This window comes from Tupaia chinensis, unplaced genomic scaffold (assembly GCF_000334495.1).
Source record: "Tupaia chinensis unplaced genomic scaffold, TupChi_1.0 Scaffold000407_4, whole genome shotgun sequence".
Classification (NCBI taxonomy): domain Eukaryota; kingdom Metazoa; phylum Chordata; class Mammalia; order Scandentia; family Tupaiidae; genus Tupaia; species Tupaia belangeri.
Window position 1 is genome coordinate 4,730,136 of NW_006159912.1, and position 6,465 is coordinate 4,736,600.

General features: G+C 42.9%; 1 long non-coding RNA gene across 1 annotated transcript in view; it reads right to left on the reverse strand.

The window, feature by feature from the left end:
- Positions 1-2,115: 2,115 nt before the first annotated feature.
- The window catches only part of LOC102468202 (uncharacterized), a 16,065-nt gene continuing 11,715 nt past the window's right edge, over positions 2,116-6,465 (reverse strand). Inside the window, exons 4-5 of the long non-coding RNA XR_335407.2 lie at positions 4,525-4,592; positions 2,116-2,185 (exon numbers count right to left, since the gene is read on the reverse strand). This is a non-coding gene — a long non-coding RNA (uncharacterized LOC102468202). The remainder of the gene's footprint in view (positions 2,186-4,524; positions 4,593-6,465) is intronic.

The window sequence follows — 6,465 nt, forward strand, 5'->3', positions numbered from 1 at the left end:
CATAGAATTTACATTCTAGTAGGAGAGAAAAAAATAATAACAAGTAAGATAATAACAGTAAGTCAGTTGTGCACAAGTTTCATGAGGAAAAATTACAGAAGAGGGAGACAGGAAGTACTGAGATGAAGGTTGTAATTTTTAAAAGAATGCCCAGAGGAGAGCAAAAAAGATGACATTTAAGCCAAAATCTGAAAGAGATGATGAAGTAAGCCTTCTGGCTATGCAGGAGAAGACTGACCAAGGCACTGAGATAGAAGTGTTCCTGGCAGGTGTGAGGACCAATAAGGAATCAAATGTGACTGCAACAGTGAGGGAAGTGGATGGGCGCAAATCCTCCTTAAAGACTTTGGCTCTCTTTGGACAGCAGATGGCGTAGTGGTTTCATCACTAGACTCTCATGGAGTCAACCAGGGTTCACGTCCCAGACCCCAAACCCAGTAGCTTAAAACTCACACCAGGTGCATATGTGTGCATGCCCAAAACCCTGAGAGAAGAATGGAGGAGAAGGGATGGCATGACCATCCCCCCAGGGATGTGATTTCTCGCTTTCTGTCTCTCTGGCAAACACATGTGTCCTATAGCAAAAATCTCTCTTAAATGGGACCAGCAGGTGGCATGGTGGTTAAGGCCCTGGACATTCTCACATGGCCGACCATGATTCAAATCCTGGACCTGGTGGCTTGCTTTCTCACTTTCTCTCTCTTTGTGTGTGTCTCTATCTGGTCAAATTAAAATAAACAAATGAATAAATAAAATTAAAAATAATTTTTTTGGGGGGAGGAGAGGTTTTCACTATAGGGTATGTGCACTCGCCAGACAGACAGAGAGAGACATAGAGACAGAAAACGAGAAATCACCCCCCGGGGGTATGGTCACGCCACAATCCCTTCTCCTCCATTCTCCTCTCGAGATCTTGGGCATGCATGCACACGCACCCGGCGTGAGTTTTAAGCCACCGGGTCCAGGACGCAAACCATGGTCAACTACATGGGAGTCCAACGACATAGCCATTACGCTAACTGCTGGTTCCCCAAAAATAAATAATTTTTTAAAAATCTCTCTTAAAAAATACTTGGCTCTTTCTATTTTTTTGAATTATTAATTTTATTTATTGTAGTTTTTTTTTTTTTTAATTTGTTACAGGGCACATATGTTCACCAGGGAGAGAGAGAAAGAGAGAAAGAGAGAAAGCAAGCCTCAAGGTCTGGGACTAAAACTCCAGTCAGCCATGCAGAGAGTCCAGTGCCTCAACCACTATGCTGTCCACTGAACCCAAGACTTTGGAAAATGTAATGTTGTTGCAGTGTTTTGGGGTTTTTAATTAACTAATTTACTATAGGGTGTGTGCATTCACAGTGAGAGAGAAAAAGACAGAGACAGAGGGAGAGTGAGAAATCACCCCCAGAGAAGATGGCAGTACCATAATTCCTTCTCCATTCTTTTCTCAGATTTTATTTCCAGACCCAAAGGTTTTGATTTTAAGTATTTCTTTCATGAGAGAGAGAGCCAGAGAGACACACAGGAAGAGTGATAGGTAAGCCTTGGGATGTAAAACTGGAGCTTTACCGTATGGGTCCGGTTGTGTTACTGCTCAACCACCATCTGGCCCCAGCAAAAAGTTTTAAAAATAAATGTGTTACAGTATGTCCTGGGGCCGGCTTCACGGCCTGGCGGTGACATCAATTAGATCCTACCTGGTTGACTCTGACTTTGAATTCCAGACCTGGCAACTTGAGAAACATGCCTTATGTATGTGCATGCGTGCTCAAAATCTCAAAGATGAGGAGAAAGGATTGCAATGTGACTGTTCCTCATGGGGAGTGCTTTCTCTCCTCCCTGTCTCTCCGTCTGTCTCTGGTGAACACACTCATACTCTAGCACACAAAAAGAAAAAAATAAAAGTATACCCTAAGCATGAACAAAGGCAAACACAAGGGCAAATCCTGACTCAACTTCCATATAAACCTTTGGAAGATCCTTTCATTCCCCTCTACCCAGATGTCTACAAGAAGACACATGCCATTTCCCTATAGAGCTAATTATAGGAGAAATCCTCCTTGAAAGGAGAGAATTGGCCAGACTGAAACTCAGCTTTTCATTGGTCTTTGAGTTACCTACCACACTAATGGCATCTTAGGCCTTTCTTTGCATGACAGAGAAATTGCAGGAGAATGCACATCAGCCTCTGTAACAAAAGATACTAGGATTAGTTTATTGAAATATCATTGTGCTCCCAGAACACAAGTTGTAAAAAGAGTGACTGCTGAGAAACAATCTTCTCACATTTTCCGTTTTAAAAGAATATTTAAATACAAGGCAGGTCTTGTATTCAGCCTATTGGTAACTGTAGGGTGCATGATTTTATTCTAGGAAAAGGGATTACAGTGTGACCCTGCTCCATGCGGAGCGCTTTCTCCTTCTCCCTCTCTCTGTATCTCTGGCAAGTGTGTGTGCCCTCTGACAAAACAAAACAAAACTTATTATTCTGAAATCCCTGGACCTATATCAGAAGTCTTGTCAACTAATTAATAAGCTACTTACTTACATTCTAAAGACATATAAAGAGCTAATGTTATAAGAGATAAAATAAGGAAAATTCTCTTAATTTATTAATTGCTAGTACTAAGCTCTTTATAAAAAAAAATTGCGGGAACCAGCAGTTAGCATAATGGCTATGTCGCTGGACTCCCACATAGTTGACCGCGGTTCGCGTCCTGGACCCAGTGGCTTAAGGCTCACGCCAGGGCGCATGTGCGTGCGTGCCCAAAATCCCGAGAGGAGAATGGAGGAGAAGGGATTGCGGCGTGACCATCCCCCTGGGAGGTGATTTCTTGCTTTCTGTCTCTGTGTCTCTGTCTGGCGAGCGCACGCGCCCTATAGTGAAAATCTCTCCCAAAAAACAAACAAACAAAAAAAACAAATTGCTAGAAGGAACATGTACTCACTGGAAAGAGAGGGAGAGATGTGGAAAGTGAGAAAGTACTCTCAATGGGGAACAGTCAAACCACAATCCCTACTCCTCCATTCTCCTCTCAGGATTTGGGGCATGCACGCATCCAGGCATGTTTCTCAAGCTACCAGGTCCGGGACTTGAACCACGCAGTTGGCCATGTGGGGTCCAGCTGCCTAATCACTATGCTATAGGCTGGCCCCTTATTAAGCTCTTATATACGTTAGACCCTAGTTAAAGGCATCTTACACATACTACAAAATTACTTAATTCTCGTAACAGCCCTGTGAGGTGGATGTCGTTATTATCTCCATTTTACAGATAAAGAATTTGAGATCTAGCAGGTTTAACGTCATACAACTAGTTAACAATGGAACTGGAATTTGATCCCAGGCAATCTGAATCCAAAATTATGCTCAACATTTGGGACCAAATGGCAGTACAGTGGTAAAATGTGAGGCCCTGCAAGGCAGTCTCATACGGGAAGGTTGCTGACTCATATCTGGAGGCTCCTCTGAAAGCACTGGCACTCGTGTACCCATGATGTGGGACTGGCCGTAAGCTGGGGTTACATACATCAAGACCCTGTTGGAAGTGGTCTCTCTCTCTCATAGAAGATATGAATAAATAAACTTTTAAAATATGGAATACTTTATACAACTTAAGAGAAGCAATATAAACCAAAACATGTTACTACTTTGTAAGTTAATTTTTTTTTTTAGAGGTTTTGCCTTAGGATGTGTGCGCTTGCCAGAGAGAGAGAGACAGAGACAGTGAAAGGGAAAGTGAGAAATCACTTCAACCTCACACTTCAATACCTTTTTCTCCATTTACCTCTCAGGATCTTGGCCACACACATGCACCCTGCATGATTTTCAGGCTACTGTGTCCAGCATTCAAACCATGGTTGGCCATGTGGGAATCCACATGATTTTTGCTTTCTGTCTCTCTGTCTTTCTCTGTCTCTCCAGTGAGCGCATGCGCCCTATAGCAAAAAACTCTCTTTAAAAAAAGAAAAAAAGCCAAAATTTATTACTAGCCACTGGTCAAGTAGCAGAACATTCTGTAGCTCTAAAAATTTTAACATGATTCAATGAAATCTATTAGCATCTGGGATTCCCCTAGGTCCTTAAAATCTAGAGAAAATTTATTCGAATTTCCAATCCATACACCATGGAAGTCCAAAGTACTTCTCAAGATTTCTCCAAATTCCCTGGAATTTATGGCATCATGGTGGTCCCTTCTGATCATATTTCCTAATTCTGTTACATTTTTTACCCTGTTACATCGTATCTTCTCTCTGTCCCTTTATCTCTTCATTAGCAGCCTGGGCCCAAAATAGCATAACCTATCTATGCTTTGATTTATCCCATTTCAAAACAAAAACAAATCTAAGTTCTTGAGTAGACTAGAAATTTTGCTGAAGGTTTGTGGTTCTTGGTGAACAGTTCCCACAATAAACAAATACAATCTGTGTTCCTCCTTTGGCCACTCTGTCCTCAGGAGTGTTTCATTGGCAGTGTAGTTTCCATACTACCCAGCCCCACTCACCTCGCGGTAACCCCGCCACTCACCATCTCTTGTTTCGCCGTCTTCTTCTCTTCAGTGTCCATTTTTTCTCCTCTCTTGTCTGACAACCTTTCTAGATTAAACAAAACAAAAACAAAGGTCAGACTCCCATTTTCTCTTTCAGAGCAGTTTAGTTATTTCTTTTTGGCGATAAGACTCCTGACATGCCCTCAGTTCTCACCTTCTTCCTGTGCAGCTTTTGAAGTTGTTTCCTTTCCTAAAAGAAATGCTGGTGCCATCTGTTAAGGGAGCTATTCCTCTGAGCCAGCAGGTTGCATGGAAGTTAAAGCGGCTGGATCTCACATGGCTGACTGCTCAGTTGAGTCCCCAACTGTGGCTTGAAAATCATACTGGGCACAAGCAGCCTCAAATCCTGAGCAAATGGAAGAGAAAGGACCGCAGCTTGGTGGTGTGGGGCAGTGGGTGATTTCTCACTTTCTCTATCTCTACCTCCAGCTGATGCTCCCTATAGCAAAAATAAAACAAAACACACACACACACACACACACACACACACACACAAAACTTTCCTCATTGATGAGGTACATCCATCCATTTCTTCAGTTATTCAATTCAACAAACATCAATTGAACCCGTGCACAGAGACCTGGAGGACGATAAAGCTAACTAAGCAGGATTCTGCCCTCAGGGAGCCCATGGCCTCTGGTGAAAGGGAACAAAGCCAATCAAGCAGTTGGGCAAACAAATTGATGGCCCTTTTGTTTTTTAATTATTTATTTTAAATTTTATTTATGCATTTACTTATTTTATTTTGATCAGAGAGAGACATAGAGAGAAAATGAGAAAGTTGATGGGCCCGTTTACCCAAACTATAGTTAGCCCTTAGAGAAACTGTGAGGTAAGTTTTGTCACCTCCTTTCCCTGTTGAAGAATCGTGGCTCAGAGACAGTGGTGTGCTGATGTATGCCTGATGACCAGCTTGGTGGGGAACGCAGAGGTGTAGTGTTTTCAATTTCTTTTTTTATTTTTTTTTGGAGAGCTTTTTGCCATAGGGCCCGTGCACTCGCCAGACAGCCAGAGAGAGACAGAGAGACAGAAAGCGAGAAATCACCCCCCAGGGGGATGGCCACGCCGCAATCCCTTCTCCTCCATTCTCCTCTCAGGATCTTGGGCACTCACGCACACGCGCCTGTTGTGAGCTTTAAGCCACCGGGTCCAGGACACAAACCGCGGTCGACTACATGGGAGTCCAGCGACATAGCCATTACACTAACAGCTGGTGCCGGTGTTTTCGATTTCTGTTGTGTAAATACTTACACCCTAGCCAATATCCAGCTACCCAAGCGATGTCACCCAATGCCGAGTTAGGAAGGGATGCTCAGCTGTACACCATTAAATAGGATGGAGAGCTGGCCGTTGAGGCACTGTTGGTGCAACATGCTGTGACGCGGATGTCACGTGGGAAGGTCTCGGGTTTGCTTCCTGAGGTCTTCCTGTATGTGCACATGGCGGATGAATTCCCTGTTATCCTGGCAGGAAGTGGACTGTGGTGTAGGGACCATGTTGGTGGTGCCCCCACCCTGTCACTCTCTCTCATAGAAGGAAATTTTAAAAACATTGTATGAGGGGGTACTCATAAAGTTCATGGAAAATATGCTTTATTAAAAAAATATATATGCAGGGGCTGGCAAATGGCATGGTGGTTGAGGTGTTGGACTACTACAAGGTCAACTGTGGAACTGTGGTTTGAGTCTTGGACCTGCTGGCTTGCTTTCTCACTTTCCCTTTCTCTGTCTTTCTCTAGTGAAATTTGAAAATAAATAAATAAATAAATAAAATAAAGACTTTAAAAATGATAACAACAACTATGTATGGCTTTTTAAATTTTTATTTTACTTTTTTTTTTTTAATTCAGCCAGACACACACACACACACACACACACACACACACACACACACACAGGGAAAGAAAGAAAGCAAGCCAC